This window comes from Mytilus californianus, unplaced genomic scaffold (genome assembly GCF_021869535.1).
Source record: "Mytilus californianus isolate M0D057914Y unplaced genomic scaffold, xbMytCali1.0.p SCAF_15, whole genome shotgun sequence".
Lineage (NCBI taxonomy): Eukaryota > Metazoa > Mollusca > Bivalvia > Mytilida > Mytilidae > Mytilus > Mytilus californianus.
In genome coordinates, this window is record NW_026262637.1 from 25,547,420 (window position 1) to 25,564,490 (window position 17,071).

At 32.6% G+C, this 17,071-nt stretch overlaps 1 long non-coding RNA gene across 4 annotated transcripts; it reads right to left on the reverse strand.

The window, feature by feature from the left end:
• Positions 1-3,795: 3,795 nt before the first annotated feature.
• On the reverse strand, positions 3,796-11,952 carry LOC127725740 (uncharacterized). Of its 4 annotated transcripts, none has more exons than XR_007993123.1 (3): positions 11,929-11,952; positions 8,472-8,665; positions 3,796-4,191 (listed from the first exon to the last, which is right to left on the reverse strand). It is a non-coding gene; the product is annotated as an uncharacterized LOC127725740 (long non-coding RNA). The 4 variants fall into 4 exon arrangements; XR_007993121.1 differs by lacking the exon at positions 11,929-11,952 and adding an exon at positions 10,345-10,673; XR_007993122.1 differs by lacking the exon at positions 11,929-11,952 and adding an exon at positions 9,647-9,672.
• Positions 11,953-17,071: the final 5,119 nt, after the last annotated feature.

The following is a 17,071-nucleotide window of genomic DNA, read 5'->3' on the forward strand; positions in this document are numbered from 1 at the left end:
CAATAAAGCCAATATTGTCATACGATGTACGCACGAACGACACTCCTCGTACATGTAACTGAAGGTAACAACCCTTACACACAAAAAATGCGTACCGTGACATGCATATATTCCGAGGGCGGATGCATTAAGCATTACGGATACGTATATACTTTTACTTTTCAAAAATTTATGCTCTTGAAGGTCCTTTTATCTTGGAAATCTACCTATCTAGACACGTTTAAAGTTATTATAATAACTTTGAATGAAAAGTGTAGAATTAAAAAAATGAAAGAAAACGAAGGCATTAATGTCCGTTCTTATTAAAATATTTACACGCTTCAACTAGTTGCAATTATATCAATTGGTAAAAGAAGTATTGGTTTCTGATTATTAAGTCTGGTCTGAAGCGGGACGTTTGCGCTTTTTGGTAGACAAGACAAATACTTTATTAAAGTCTCACCAATTGTTACATATAAAATATACAGCATATTAAAACACAAGTTAACAACAAGAGCCACTTTATAAAGAGTTATGAAAGTCTAGAAAATTTTCTTAAAATATAATACAAATACAAGTCAACTATCACGAGTATAAAATACATTTTCGCTATATCAAAATTTCATTTGATAGGACATTTGCACTTTTTTAATGGACATTTGCGCTTTATCAACATAACATAAAAATCGTTTAATATAAAAAAAAAAAAAAAAAAACACAAAACATTCATACATTTATATACAGCTAAAAGCATCAACCTTTCCCCATCATGCTTGTGTCAGATGAAAACGACAACCCTCCAAGAGGGTGGATGGGAGTAAATTCTTTATAACAACTATATGACTCTTTCTAAAAGTCAGCAGGTACAGCAGGTGGTTTAAAAATAAAATTTCAGTCTACACAAATTGAAACAATCTTAGATAGACTATGGTGGTACAGTTCCTCGGACTATTCATGCCCCAGAATAACCACAAGAGGTATATAGTTTCCAATTTTAATTCACTAATAAGAAAGCCGATTGAAGAATTTCTATCAAAATTTAAATGTTCCATCCATAAAAAGTAAAATAACAAAAATACCGAATGAGTTCCGTTTTCTCTATCGTTTACCCAGAAACGTATACTATATTTTTTATAATATGTCTGGTATATCCGAAAATATTTTCTGATTTTGTCGTTTGATCCAACAAAGAATATGTGAACATCTTTCTATGACTTTGGTAAAATTCGACTGTATCCTCATTTTTCATCCAATTTGTAATTACCAGTTTATTTGCGGTGTATTTTCATTGATTATCTATCTATGAACCAAGGGAAGATTTCATTCATTTTCGTAATCCCGAACGACGATGTTTTATAGTTTTTGGTGAACATTGATTTATTGATTGATTGTTGCTTGCTTAAAGTCCAGTGCAAATATTTCATGCATGTCCAGGACGAGAACAAATTAACAATGAATTCAATCGTAGGTCCTGTAAAAGGGGCGTCCGGGATGAAGGTCGGGGAAATTTGGACTGCCACTGGAAAATGAGTGTATATTGGATAGGGTCACAAATTTTGACTTGCAATGGGCCAGCTACGGACCCATCAAACGATGTTGCAATGGTTATTAACGTACAAAGAGCGTGGCACTCTCTTTACACGAGGCATCTGATTTAAAACGTTCCCATTCTGAACGGACGTGAATCCGTACTTGTACATCCCGCACAGCCAGACGGACGCTCCACTTTGGCAAGGGTTCACTGCCGGTCGGAAGAAGGCAAAGAGTAACCATATTTCTATTCCCCAGTCACCCTTGGGGGCAATTTGAAGATCAGTTTATATAAGACAATGTTTTAAAGTTTTTGAGCGAAATTTAAGGATCTCTATATATAAAACAGTGGGAAATGAGGCTTGGTATTTTTATGGGGGTTAAAAAGGAAAAACTTATTTCTTTTCAAATGAAATATTTATTGCATTAAAAACAAACAAATAGTACAAATTAAACGATTACAGGTTCAAATTTCCCCCAAATTTGAAAGGGGGGAGGATATAGCCATAAATCATATATGCTCGCTCTGTCTAACCGATAGTTCTTGATAATTTGTCCATCCGTCATAAATCAAGAGGATTTAAGCAGTCACAGCATCAAAGTCCTGTAAAGCTATCTTAATTTCTTCGGCATTTATTCATCATATGGAACGGTTACTCAGTTATTTCCCCCATTACTTAAATGCAATTTTATCATAATTGAGGGGCAAATTTTGTATTCCCTATTTTAGACTGCAAAATTAATTACTTGGTCATACTAGTAGCCCCCTTCATGGTTTCTTGGAGATTTCTTGAAGGGTCAAGACCGGATTTAAGAGAGCATTACTGTTTTGAGTATTAATAGGGTCATTTCATCAACTTCCTGGTTAAAATCGAAAATAAAATTTGGACTATTTACTCAGACAATCATCTACCGTATATACATTTTAGAATCACTTTAAAATGAACAGAAGTTGAAAGTTTTGTGATCGTGGAAAAAGTCGAACCAAATTATGTATTTCTTATTTCGGACATTTGGACTTGTTTCTTATATTATTTGCCGTTTCTGTTTAATCTTTTCAGACAATTTCATTCTTAATACACTAGACAATGTGTTTTGATTTGCATTATTAAATATCATTCATGTGTGTCACTTTTTAATCTAAAATTGTATGAAAAACTTTAATAAAGACTATGTTAATTTATGATCGAAACTATTTCATTTCCATCACTTTTTTAACCCGTTAATGTTTATAGCGTACATAGATAATTTTATCAATATCTATTTTATCAGTTCTTGTTTAGGACATGTACGATAACAATGACATTAATCCGTTTTTCAATTACGGTCTATTGTTACGTTTAAGTGTTAATTGTATGTTTGTAAAATTTGTCAACTTTATTATTATGTAATCTTAATTCTTTGGCAACCTGTAAACATTGTCTATCTTTATAATGTGTCGACTGAAGTTAAGTCTTCAGTCGGAGTCAGCCTTTTGAACTGACACCATCCGTTCATTAAAGTGAAAATAAAAATCCATACTGAAAGTCATCGTTTGTATTCGCTCTACCAGTCTGTGAGTTAGTTCCGCCAGTGGATTTATGTTTAATAGGCAGGAGACCAGTCGTCGGTCACTGTCTTTCGTTTCGGCATCTTCGCCAGTTTCAGCAACAGAACCTGTTGCACTGTATCAAACATTCCAGTAACAACATCGTTGTCACATTTTAATGAATACCCCCATTGGATATACTACAAACACTGGACACTTTTAATTTGCAAAACACTCATTTGCAAATCCGCCGCCGCCTCTCCTTAGAGCTACAGTGTCGTGTTTATAACCAAAATGTGCGGAATTACATGGGATTCAATAAATTCATTGCTTTTCTGCTGTTATTATTATATCTATTTTGTAATTTGATTTAGAAAAACATGGGATTTTCAATATCCCATGGGATACGGCAAATCCCATGGGATTGACCATTATCCCATGGGATTTTGGTTAAATCCCATAGGATTTTTTTGGGTCCCATGGGATAATTGTAGTCCCATGGGATATTTGTTGTCCCATGGGACAAAAAAAATCCCATGGGACTATAATTATCCCATGGGACAAAATAAAATCCTATGATTCAAATTATAAATATACAGTAAATAAATGTGTATGTTACAATGAATTCTGTTTGGTATTAAATTGTTTTAAGATGAATCTTTTTAGTTGAATATCTTTTTTTTCCCTTGGAAATGTTAATGCAATTATAGTGTTCTATAACTATTCAAAACTAAACTTTTAAACAACAAAGCAGATAATGTAAGTATCAATATATGTTTATTTATGAATTCTAGAATACTTTTTTGAAACACAATTTTTTCCCATTTGAAATCAATGAAAACTCTATTAATAGGCTTAACATACTAGTAGCTTTTTACATAAATCTATTTTTTTTCAGGATATCCCTCCACCCAAAAAATTAATAGTTTCTTATCATCCAGCATTGTGTGATCGTAATGTATAGTCCACTTTTTTGCCATTCAGCACAGAACATTGTCATTATTGTGGTTTTAATATCTTTAGATATTTAATAGAACTTCAATTCATTGGCTGAGTGATGAAAATAATAACTGATCGGACTTTTGTCTTTGAATTTATTTTGGTCTTGTTTCTGTGTTTTCTCCTTTTATTCTCAGTGATGAATTTCAATCCTTCTGAAAAAGAACCAATAAAATCCGAAGTTATGGATAATAAAAAATTGTTTGCATACATGTAGCAAGAACATATGATTTTCAATAAAAATAGCTATGCGGTATGGATTTTACTGATTGTTGAAGGTTGTCCAGTGTCATCAGTTGCTAACCTCCTACATCCTTTGGTCTCTGATGGAGAGTTGTCAAATTAGCAATATACCACATCTTCCTATTCTAATATTATATAACAATCAATTAATGTATTCTTCTTTAGAACATTTGGGTATTTTCCCCAGTTATATATATATAGATCAATGTTAAAACTTTAGGCAATTACAATAAAATTCCATTTTTCACAAGAATTTGCAATATATTATACAGAAAGCCAACAATAGAAACAGCACTTCTTTTAAGCTTCAGAAGTTCTGAAGAAGTTCCACTTGTGTTTTATTTCAATTTGAAAATACATTGAACTCTTTGGACATGTTGGAAATTATAACATTGATACAAAAAATTATATTGTTTTTTTTTTCTTATTTTTGTGTTGTTCGGTTGCTGTCTCATTTTTATTTATGGTTATACATATATCCTAAATCTTCTTTTTTATATACTTAATCATTAATACACAATGTAGTAAAAATGGGATATTTTTTATTTTGATAATCTCAAAACATTATTATTCTATCAAATAACCTATTTCCAAGTTCACAAAACACCAATGTGTCAGATATTAATTTTAAGACATGTATAAACATGATCAACAAGCAGTTGACAGGATGTCATGCAAAAATCTCACTAATATTAAACTTTCACAAAAACTCCATACTCAGCAGTACTATTAAAGTTCTTAGTACAGGACAAATTCCTAGTACAGGACACAATGCCTGGCAAACACTAGCATGTGTCAATGTCTAGTCAATCATGTAATCAGGCTCAAAATCTTAGTTTGGCACTGAATTTAAAAATTCAGCACATAATGAACATGTGTATGAAATTCAACTTCATGGTAAGCTATGTACCTTAACCTAAAACTTTAACCTAAGAATGTACTATAATTTCACATTATGACATTTCTATGTTCAGTGATCCATAAAATCAGGGATAGTCCTAAATATAAAGCTTTACTACAACTATCACATAAACTCAACATGATCCAAGAAAATGAATTCAAGGTCATATAAACCTGACAAGAAATATATGTACACCTTACAATCATTCAAATTACTAAATACAGTTGACCTACCGGTATTGCTTATAGTTTCTAAGAAGCAGACTTAACCAAGAAAACTAAACATTGACCAATGAACCATGGAAATGAGGTGAAGATCAGATGAACCATGCCAGGCAGACATGTACAGCTTACAATCCTTCCATACAACACATATAGTTGACCTATTGCTTATAGATTAAGAAAAACAGACCAAAACACAAAAACTTAACACTGAGCAATGAACCGTGAAAATAAGGCCAAGGTCAAATTAAACCTGCGGGACTGACATGTACATCATAAAATGTTTCCATACACCAAATATAGTTGACCTATTGTATTTAGTATTAGAAAAAAAGACCAAAACTCAAAAATTTAACTATAATCACTGAACCATGAAAATGAGGTCATGGTCAGATGACACCTGCCAGCTAGACATGTACACCTTACAATCATTCCATACACCAAATATAGTAGACCTATTGCATACAGTATAAGAAAAACAGACCAAAACACAAAAACTTAACTATAATAACTGAACCATGAAAATGAGGTCAATGTCAGATGACACCTGCCAGTTGGTCATGTACACCTTACAGTCCTTCCATACACTGAATATACTAGACCTATTGCTTATAGTATCTGAGATATGAACTTGACCACCAAAACTTAACCTTAAATATAAAAAAGAAGATGTGGTATGATTGCCAATGAGACAACAACTCTCCACAAGAGACCAAATGACACAGAAATTAACAACTATAGGTCACCGTACGGCCTTCAACACTGAGCAAAGCCCATACCGCACAGTCAGCTATAAAAGGCCCCGAAATGACAATGTAAAACAATTCAAACGAAAAACTAACGGCCTAATTTATGTAAAAAAAATGAACGAAAAACAAATATGTAACACATAAACAAACGACAACCACTGAATTACAGGCTCCTGACTTGGGACAGGCACATATATACAGAATGTGGCGGGGTTAAACATGTTAGCGGGATCCAAACCTTCCCCCTAACCTGGGACAGTGGTGTAACAGTACAACATAAGAACGAACAATAATAAAATGCTCCGCTGGGGCTCAGCTTGATACGACCGCAGAGGTCGAACCCTGAACAGTTGGGGCAAGTATGGACACAACATTCAAGCTTGATACAGCTCTGAATTTGGATTGTGATTAAATATTTGACACTGCATAGGTTTCTGACTAAGAATGAATGTGGTCTAAGAACTTAAAAAATTTTAATTTACCTATTCAAACCATATCATTATTATTTGCTTTTATATATAAATCAGAAATAACCAATTTAAAATGGAAAATTTTAAAGAAAAAAAAAGGAAAAAAAAATCCCCCCCCCCCCAAATTTTTTGAACCCCCTTATGATTCATCGCCCCAAAACTCAATAACAGCCTTCCCTTTGTGGTATGGTACCTTGCAGTACAATTTCAGAGATATTCATACACTTGAACACAAGTTATTGTCTGGAAACTAGAAAAATGCTTATTTTTGGCCCCTTTTTTGCCCCTTTTTCCTAAACGTTTTGGGCAATTACCCCCAAAATCAATCCCAGCCTTCCCTTTGTGGTATGGTACCTTGCAGTACAATTTCAGAGAGATTCATACACTCGAACACAAGTTATTGTCATGAAACTAGAAAAATGCTTGTTTTTTGCCCCATTTTTGGCCCGTAATTCCTAAAATTTTGAGGCAATTACCCCCCAAAATCAATCCCAGCATTCCCTTTGTGATATGGAACCTTGTGGTACAATGTCAGAGAGATCCATACACTAACACACAAGTTATGTCTGGAAGTTACAAAAATGCTTATTTTTGGCCCCTTTTTGGCCCCTAATTCCTTAACTGTTGGTACCATAACCCCCAAAAGCAATCCCAACCTTTCTTTTGTGGTATTGAACCTTATGGTAAAATTTCATAGAGATCCATTCACTTAAACTTAAGTTAGAGTGCGAAAACCAATGTGTTTTCGGACGATGACAACGTCATACAAATATATGACCGCAAAATTTTTTAGCGGTCGTATAAAAATCAGTTGAAAGAGGCTTAACTCATCAGATGGATAAAAATACAAATACTACAAATACAACTGGACGTGGCCGTGTACTTGTACATCAAAACAACAAAAAGACCCTAAGTACAGATCTGAGAGTACTCCCAGTAACTGACAGCTAGTACAAAGCCACTAACAACTAATAAAAAAAATCATGCATCTAAGACTAAGTTCTTGTTCACTGATCCATGAAATGAGGTCTAGGTCAAGTGAAAACTCTCTGACGAGCATGAGGACCTTGCAAGGTACGCACATACCAAATATAGTTATCCTATTACTCATATACTATGAGAGAAATTAACATTACAAAAAATCTGAACTTTTTTTTCAAGTAGTCACTGAACCATGAAAATGAGGTCAAGGACAATGGACATGTTTCAGACAGAATTTGTATCATGAGGCATCTATATACAAAGTATGAAGCATCCAGGTCTTCCACCTTCTAAAATATAAAGCTTTTAGGAAGTTAGCTAACGCCCACGGGGGGGGGGGGGGTCTCAACATGGGATTTTGGGTACAGTTGTGCAGCTGGAATTTAAAAAACACCCCCATTCATATATTGAATAATTGTGAAATCCCTACCTATACATATATTTCACAGCGAAATCATAACCCATTAAGTGAATATCGTTGCACAACTGAAAATTATGACCCATTGATATATTTCCTCGGTAAAATTGCACCCCATTGATATATTTGATGCATCAAAAAAGGGACCCATTCCAGCGGCACATATGTATATACCTTAATATAGGAAGAGACCCCCCGTGCTAACGCCACCGCCGTAGCCGCCACCGGATCACTATCCCTATGTCGAGCTTTCTGCGACAAAAGTTGCAGGCTCTAAAAATACATGAACATTTTAAAGTACTAAATTTTGAGTATATACATGTAAACCCACAAGTCATGCAAGTTACTAACTGAAGTTCATGGTGAACTGTAACCAAAAACTTTAAGTGAATACAATTTAGAGAAAGACAGATGGATGCACAAACCCTATCATAACAGAGCATAAAACTTACCAAACAAGATGTTTTACATTTATCCTTCAGAAGCAGGAAAACTGAAGTGTTTCTTTTCTTTCTCTGCCCTCCATGATATAAACTTCAAATTCATTCATGCAAAATATGAAAATCTGCAAAAGTAGGACCTTGTACCGCAGCTTATCCACATTTTGACTTTTGAACTGCATTGTTCTTTTCATCTTGCTGGCAACCTAAACATAAAAAAAAATGATAAACACATAATTCTGGATTAACTTTTATTTATTTTTGTTGGTACAAACAATTTTTTCCAACTTTAAACTAAATCTGCCTCTGCTTTAAAAAAACAACTGAAAACCATGTATTTATCTTAATTGAAAACAATTTCTTGAGTTTTTCTCATTTGTATCACCCTGTTATTATATATAAATTTTATTTTTGTCCCTTTTTAAAAATAGGAATGGTTTAAATTCCTCAATAATCATGATAATTCTAGTCAGTCAATTAAAAAAGTATGAATAAATTATTTAACCTGTATACTATTAATATCAATATATTTCATTTTTGATAAAAACTAGGCTCTGTGTTGAAGACCATACCTTGACCTATAATGGTTTACTTTTATAAATTGTGTGACTTGGATGGAGAGTTGTCTCATTGGCACTCATACCACATCTTCCTACAAATGTATATCTACAAACAGATTTTATGGGCGAGCAGACATTATACCCTGGAGGTGGTTTTAAAAAAAGCATACGACTTAGATGTATCATAAGCATGGAAAAACAATTCAGCAGTCAGGTTCACAAAAAAACTTACAAATAATATTGATAGTAATTAAGTCATGTACAATACAGTATACTTACGATAAATTGTAAGTTTTTTTTTTGTAAAACCGACTCAAGTATACTTATAATCAATCTTAGTCGTGAGTATTAAGTATTATTCATCTTTTGGATAATTTGTTGGTTTATTTTATGAATATACAGTGGCAGATCCAGAACTTTTCATAAGGGAGGGCCGGCTCCAGTCATGCTTCAGTGATCCCTATATAATCAACCAAATTTTTTCCCAAGAAAGCACCCCCCCCACCCCGGATCAGCCTATGATATATGTTTATATATCTCTCTGGTATGCCATTTCAAATCAAATGTGTATTAAATAAAACTTTACACTAGAAAAGTAATGGATAGTTACTCATTTGGGAAACTTACTGTGACAAGTTCACAGCATGCCGGTGCCTGTGACTGCGCATGTGTTCAAAATACTACTTTTTAACAAACAGTATAATATAGTAACTTATCCTTCTAAATATTTGAATGCTGCATGAAAGTAACTGTTCTATGTTTTAACTATTCTCCACATTCATAACGTACTTGTGAGGAAACCAAATAGTGCTTTTGAAATATAATTTTATTTTATGGTGAACCGCATGAAATAAGAATAACGTTTTAACTGTACAAAATCTTATCCGAAGGAAAGAAGAATTTTGCTAGCTTTGAACATGAGCTATCTTTTAGACAATGTGCTTACTCTTATAAACATTTGAACCTTCCTGTAGCATAACCCAAGGATATGGATGTATATATGTTGCACATGCTTTGCACGATAGAGTTGTATATATTAGTGGATGACACTTTTTATCTTGTACATGGGGGTTGGAGTTGTTCAACAAATTTTTACATTTTAAAACTATCCGATGTATATAGTACTGTAAAAATAATCTTAAATAATACAAGTGAAAACAACTCCGTTTCTACTTGGTGTTCCTAATTGGAAGGAAATACGAAGAAGAAGAAGAAAGTGGGTTTTCACCCTCGTTGTATTGCGGAATAACGATTTAGGCAAATTGAGAAAAACATCATGTCTGTGGTTGATAATAGTGTGTGTGCATTAATTTAATTTTCTATACCTTCTTATTTAATATTTTTCCAATTTTGAGTTCTGACGGCAAGTGTTGTAACCAATGTCTTGAGACCAATTATGTGCTTTTTACAAGTGCGATCGAGAAAATGCAGGGGAAAGAAACTTGTCAATTATGTTTATTCTTAAGACAAAACTGAGCCGCCGTAAAAATGAACCGTGTCGAGGAGGTTATTGACACGTAATAGGGCAGAGACATATTTACACATATGTGTATATATGTCTCTGTAATAGGGTCATCCCTCGAGAACATTAACTAGTACATTGATAGTTTACTATGCAGCTGAGACTACTATAACACATAGTAGTCTCAGTATGCAGTCAGTATCCCGAAAAAGAAACGTATGGATTCAAAACGCTTAGTGGTTTCGGCTGACTACTAATACGTGCACTTAGTCTAAAAAATATCCCGGCAGCGTTAAAGTTGAAGTCAGGATCTTGTGGGGGGGGGGGGTCTTCTTTTTCTGTGTTCTTTATTTTTTTTTTGCTATATTTCTTCAAACTTACGCTTTTTGTTCATTACTCTCTTTCCTCATATTTTAGCATTTCATTATTCTTTAATCTTTATTGTTTGCCCGTTATTCTCTATTCTGTTAACCCCCATCGATACCCTGTTATGTGGACTTAAGCTTTCGGTAGTTTATTTTATCCTATTTCTGTCTAAATACATTATTTATCACAAAACAAAAACTTACTAAATATTTATTTATGAAGTCCTCACCAGTTGAGGATCCAAAAAATGTCATAAGGAGGCACTAACTGTCATGCATAAAGAGGGGGCCCGCTTCAGTGATTCTCTAAACAATCAACCAATTTTTTTCCAAAAAAGGGGCGGGCCCCCATGCCCTCACCTTAATCCACCTCTAAACCCTTCCCACTTCGTATCCTTGAATTCAGATTCAAGATCTCTCTGACTAAAATAAGTAAGTAAGTCACATTTGCTTATATCAGGTTTTTGAATTGAACTGGCGGATAGTTGTTTCATTACCAATCGTACCACATCTCCTTATTTATATATATACGAAAGCTTTATTCATATCTTTTGGTGTATTGATGAATGTGTAAAGATGCAGCAATTGTAATACATTTTAAAATACAGCACAAGAGATGCAGATTATATAAAACCAATCTCACTATACAAATCCTTGATAAAACTTATAAGTCGAAGACGTACTGACAAACGCCATGGCAAAAACTTAAAAACGACCAAATGACGTACAACAGTCTATAAAACTTGACTATAGCATTTAAAACACATAAGAAGCACCCAGACAGTTAAACAGAAATTAAAAGAATAAATAATTTGTAAAGATTTTTAACTAGGCCTACAGCTATAATTTCTTATCGTGTAACAGTAGGCTAAACATAGGTTCTGGTATTATGTGACAAGTCATTTTTTCATGCAGACCCAGTTTTATTGATACCTTGAACTTAAAGTGGTTTTATGCATATCAGCCCAGATTATGTGTGTAATTTTATTGAACAATTCAACAATACACGTTCTTAAGAGGTTAAATTCAATTTAAAAATTTACAAATTCAGATCTACTGGCATTCAACACCCAATTACTTACTTGCTGTATATTGCTAACTTTGATTGTATATTGCCAATCCCTCCACATCGTGAATACGCCATGCGAGGTGTTGGATAAGTTTGATACAAGGTGGCGGCTTCGAAGCGTAGAAAAAAATCCAGGTAAACGAAAGAGTAAAATTTTGTTGTTGAAAATTTTAAGTACTAAATTCCTAAATTTGTACTAACTCCGTTCTACGGGTAAGATGGTTGTTTGATATGAAAATAGGATAAAAAGCATCCGGAAAAATTAATTATCACGTTATAAGTATTTGTAAATGGATATGAAAAAACTTAACAAGGAATAAGTATTGGTAAACGGACAGAAAGTCGCAGGACAAAGGTTTAAATTAATTATTTTACAATTGTTTAAATATATTAGAGAAAGTTCTTGACGAATTGACTTTATTTATAGATAAATGTATTTAGTTGAGGAAATGAATAATTCGCCTTCAAATTGTTTTTTTTATCAATAACTTATAAAAAGGAGACATTTTTGACAGCATGACTTCAGTTAATTACCAAACCACTTTGGCAGATTGTTTTCTTAACAATCATTGTTCATATTAATATTCAAAAATAAATGTTGTTTACAAGTCCGTTTCCTTTTAAAAATGTTTCAGAAAAATACTGAAACGTTTTTAAAATTAAGTTTATTCAAAGAAAAAAATATCCCAAAACTGAATCGTGACTTTTTACTTGTTACTTTTTGTTGTACGTTCTAAGTGTCAATCCTAGCAAACACAAATTTGGAAATAAAATCGATTACAATGTAATTTTATAGAAGGAAAAAGGGGGGTTAATGAACAAATTATTACTATACACTCACATACTTCTAAAAAGATTTGCATATGTAAGCTGTCTATAGATAATGTTAAATTATTTCAGGAGCTTCAATTAATTTAGGAGAAATAAAAGATTATAAACAGTTTAGTTTTCAACGCCTACTACTACAAAAAATAGTGATTCTTTTTGTAGATTTGGTACTTCAGTTTCGACTCAAAATTTCCTATTGTAATTGTTAGATGCCAAATATTTAGGAGAAGATTGTATTTGTACTTAATGTAATTGTGGTGATATTGGCGACGCGATTCCTTATATTATAGCAAGGATTTGTAAAAATCCTTGATTATAGAATGTTCGGCAATAGACGAAAGTAGACAAACCCTATTTAAACGGGGTTTTGATCTCCAAGGACGCCACATTTTACATCAAATAAGATCTATATTTGTTAACGTTTTGACTATGTGAAGATTTCTTATATTTCTAAATGGCTTCAATTATTACATACAAAACGAAAAATTTATTTAACTTTTTTTGTAAAAACAATATTTATGTATTTTTATAAATTTTCCAAGGAAACATTTTTTTTTTTTGTTAGCAAAGTTTAATTGTATGTGTTTATAACCATCACCAAGGATTTGTATAAAATCCTTGCCATCACCAATCAGTCCTAATTATTAAAGACCAAACGTCGTAATCAAAATGATGATTGGTATTGAATATGACCATCGGTCATGCATGACGTATCCCAAATAACTTCTTTAATGTTGGTTTGATTTTATCAAAACCAATATTATAAGATCAAATATTAAATTATCTATCGAATGTATACCCTCAACGCTCACTAAAACATATATACATGTCCTGAGTGACTTTTTATGTCCTGTCTGCACTCCGGAGGTCCTGAGCGGTTTTTGGACGTACCGTTAATTTATAGGCATATATTTGAAGCTGTTCTTAATTATGTACATTATCTATATCTATTCAGATACACAGACTCTCAATATCTATTCAGATATATTATCAATATCTATAGGTTTACATGTATCAGACAAAAAGACTTTCCAATGAACTTAGTTCTAGTTATCTTAGTTCCTAGTCACAGGCACTTGTCTCAGAAAAAAATTTTCCTATATACTTTTAATGTTATATTAAGCAGGGACTTTCTATACTAAGTTAGTATAGAAAGTCCCTGTATTAAGGTATATAGGAAACAAAATTCTGAGACAAGTGCCTGTGGTCCTAGTGTGAAATAAATCCACTGGGAATTGGCCTTTTAAACACATCTATATATACGTTTTCTCAAGGGTTTGTACACGTAAAGTGAAATTATGTTTACTCAATGCGTAGTAACATAAGTTTATTTGCTACTTTTTACTTCTTTATTTTATATAAATGATTTTTTTTTAAATTTTAACATTTTTTTCTTCGAAAGAATTGTAGTGTTGCAATAGGGAATGGACACAGATACTTAACTACATTTAACGGAAAAAAATTGTGTAATGTCATCAATCTGTATTACACATAGACAGGATGTTCTCTATAAAACTATGATATTTCTAATACGTTATACACACCCCAGGGTACACGCACTGTCGTAATGGAAAATTACTGCATGCTTTAATTACCTGTAATCAGCCATGCAACAAATCAGTTGACTGACCATGTCATTACAGTTTAAAAAGTTTTTCCTCAGATCAAAACGGAATATTCATTTTAACTTTAAAATTTAAAACTTTAAAAAGTATACTTTGATATAATTATTACGTAAAAGAATTTAACAATTTAATAATCGGATTTTTCCAAAGATTAAGATACAATTACATTTATTATTCTGGGACTGACAGATATATCACAGGCACTTGTCTCAGAATTTTTTTCCTATATACTTTTATTAAAGTATATAGGATTTTTTTTTCTGAGACAAGTGCCTGTGAGATATATACATGCATAAGTCCCAGACATATATAATTGTAAATCAAAATGATTTACATAATTACTAGGAAATAATATAATGTTTCAGTTATGTTGATGTCACAAATACACATGAATTATTTGATGATGCATGCTGGAATTTCTTATCTAACTGCATGACGGTGACCACAGACATATATATATATATATCCATTTACTGATTCTATAATTTCTTGAGAAAAAAAATCAGGAGGGAAGTCAGAGGGAAGTGAAACAAACATTTTAAGCTTTTATTAAAAATTGTTGGGAAAACAATAAAATACGACACTGAGATTTGAAAAAAAAGTTTATGATTGGTCTTAATTTTTTTTTTAATAAAGATAGAAACACGCCGATGAATGAAGAATTCCAAGTAGGGTCACAAGGTCACATTTTAAAACTTTTTCAGTCGCCCAGTCTCAAAAAGCAATTTTGACTGGCATTGTTTTTAGTCGAATTATGTTTTTGCAGGTCAGGTTGCAAAGTGGCAGGTCGGATTTGACAATGTCAAGTTGACAACGGTCCGAAAAAATATCCGAAAAAACGTTGAATCAAACGAAATGAACCTACGCAGTTTTATATTATAAGACTGACACACACCAGTGTGCTAACTGTGCTGGGTGAGGTGCTGTAACTTGATATACATGTATCATTAAGTTACAGTACTGTTAGGATTTGCCAGCTGCCTTTTTACAGGGACTTTCTATACTAACTGTTAGTATAGACTGCCCCTGGCTTGAAAGTATAGTTCTCTGCTCATCAACGGGTGCGTGATTAGCAAATCAAATATCTTGTAGCAGTAAAATACCTCCGGCGGGGGGGAGGGGCACTTCAATACTTAATTGATAGGGGGTGTCGCTGGGGTTCTGTTACCCCATATATACCTTTTCATATATTGCGTGGGTAAAATTGTAACCTTTTCCCATATTGGTTGGTTTTCGTGGGGTGTGTTGAAAAGTGGAATATTTAAGGCTAAGATTCTGTATGTAATGTTTACTTACAGCGAGACTCTTTCGGCTGTGAAAAAATGACAGGGCTTTTCATATACAAGTAATTGGAACTTTATCGACCTTATCATATATTTCTGATAGTTTTCCCCACCTATTCCCATATTTTCAAGCTGGAAAAAGTGACCTATTCCAGCGGCACGTCCTATCACCTTGTATATAGGAAGTGCCCCCTCCCCCCGAGTAAAATACACAAATGTATAATACCTTAATTCAGGAGCACAGTCTGTCCGAGGCTTTACCGTAAATAACTTCGAGATTACTATGTAAGTTTACTTTGCTAATCGATGTTCCTGTAATTCAGATTTAAATTTATTTGTGAGACCCCCGTCACTATTTATATTCACTCAAAGAAGGGGGTTCTCCGTTACTGGGAAAATCCAAGGACGTATTGTGTTAGTTATACGTCCTTGGAAAATCTTATCTGATTCAGGATCAATTTATCGGTTACACTCCCCTATCACCAGTGATTCTTTGTGAACTGACATTCTGAAAAAGGTATACTGTTGACTATCAATTTGCATGATTAGTTACAGATGTCGACTCGGACTACTGCAAAAGACAATAATTCAGTTCACTGATTTAGATTGAATAGTGGTTCGGTTAATCCCCTCTTCCCCAAACAAGTAAGAATTAGGTTTATGGCAAGCCGTTGTGGAATTTATTCCCTATTTATTAATATTAAAAAATCATTTATTAATATTAAATATTATTTTTTAATATTAATAAATCGATTTTTTAATATTAATAAATATTTTTTAATATTAATAAATAGGTAATTTTTAATATTAATAAATGGGATTTATTTATTAATATTAAATATTCAATTTTTAATATTAAATATTCGATTTATTAATATTAAAAAATAATTTGTAATATTAAAAAATAGATCCTATTTATTGATATTAAAAAATCATTTTTTAATATTAATAAATCATTTTTTAATATTAAAAATTCATTTTCTAATATTAATAAATGGTCTTATTTTTTAATATTAAAAAATGAATATTTAATATTAAATATTCAGCTTGATTTTTTAATATTAAAAAATCATTTTCTAATATTAATAAATACGCCACCTATATATAAGAGTTGTTTGAGCGCTTTTATATACGATGATCATACGTTACTGCAAGCATGTAGCTGAACTAGATCAGTGGAAAATATGAATAACAAAAATATCTACGAAACACCGGCTTTTATCCTGCTATCAACTAATTGTTGCATAAATAACAAGTTCAAAAATAAAGTTTTGTTTATTTTTACTTGTACAAATAAAGCCTCTTGTACTCCACCTTCATATTGAGCAAACGGTAATGAGAATACTTCTGTTTCTGCCGTGACAGTTCAATTTCGATCAACTTCGCGGTCAGCGGTTAAAACTATGTAGATTTCTTTAAA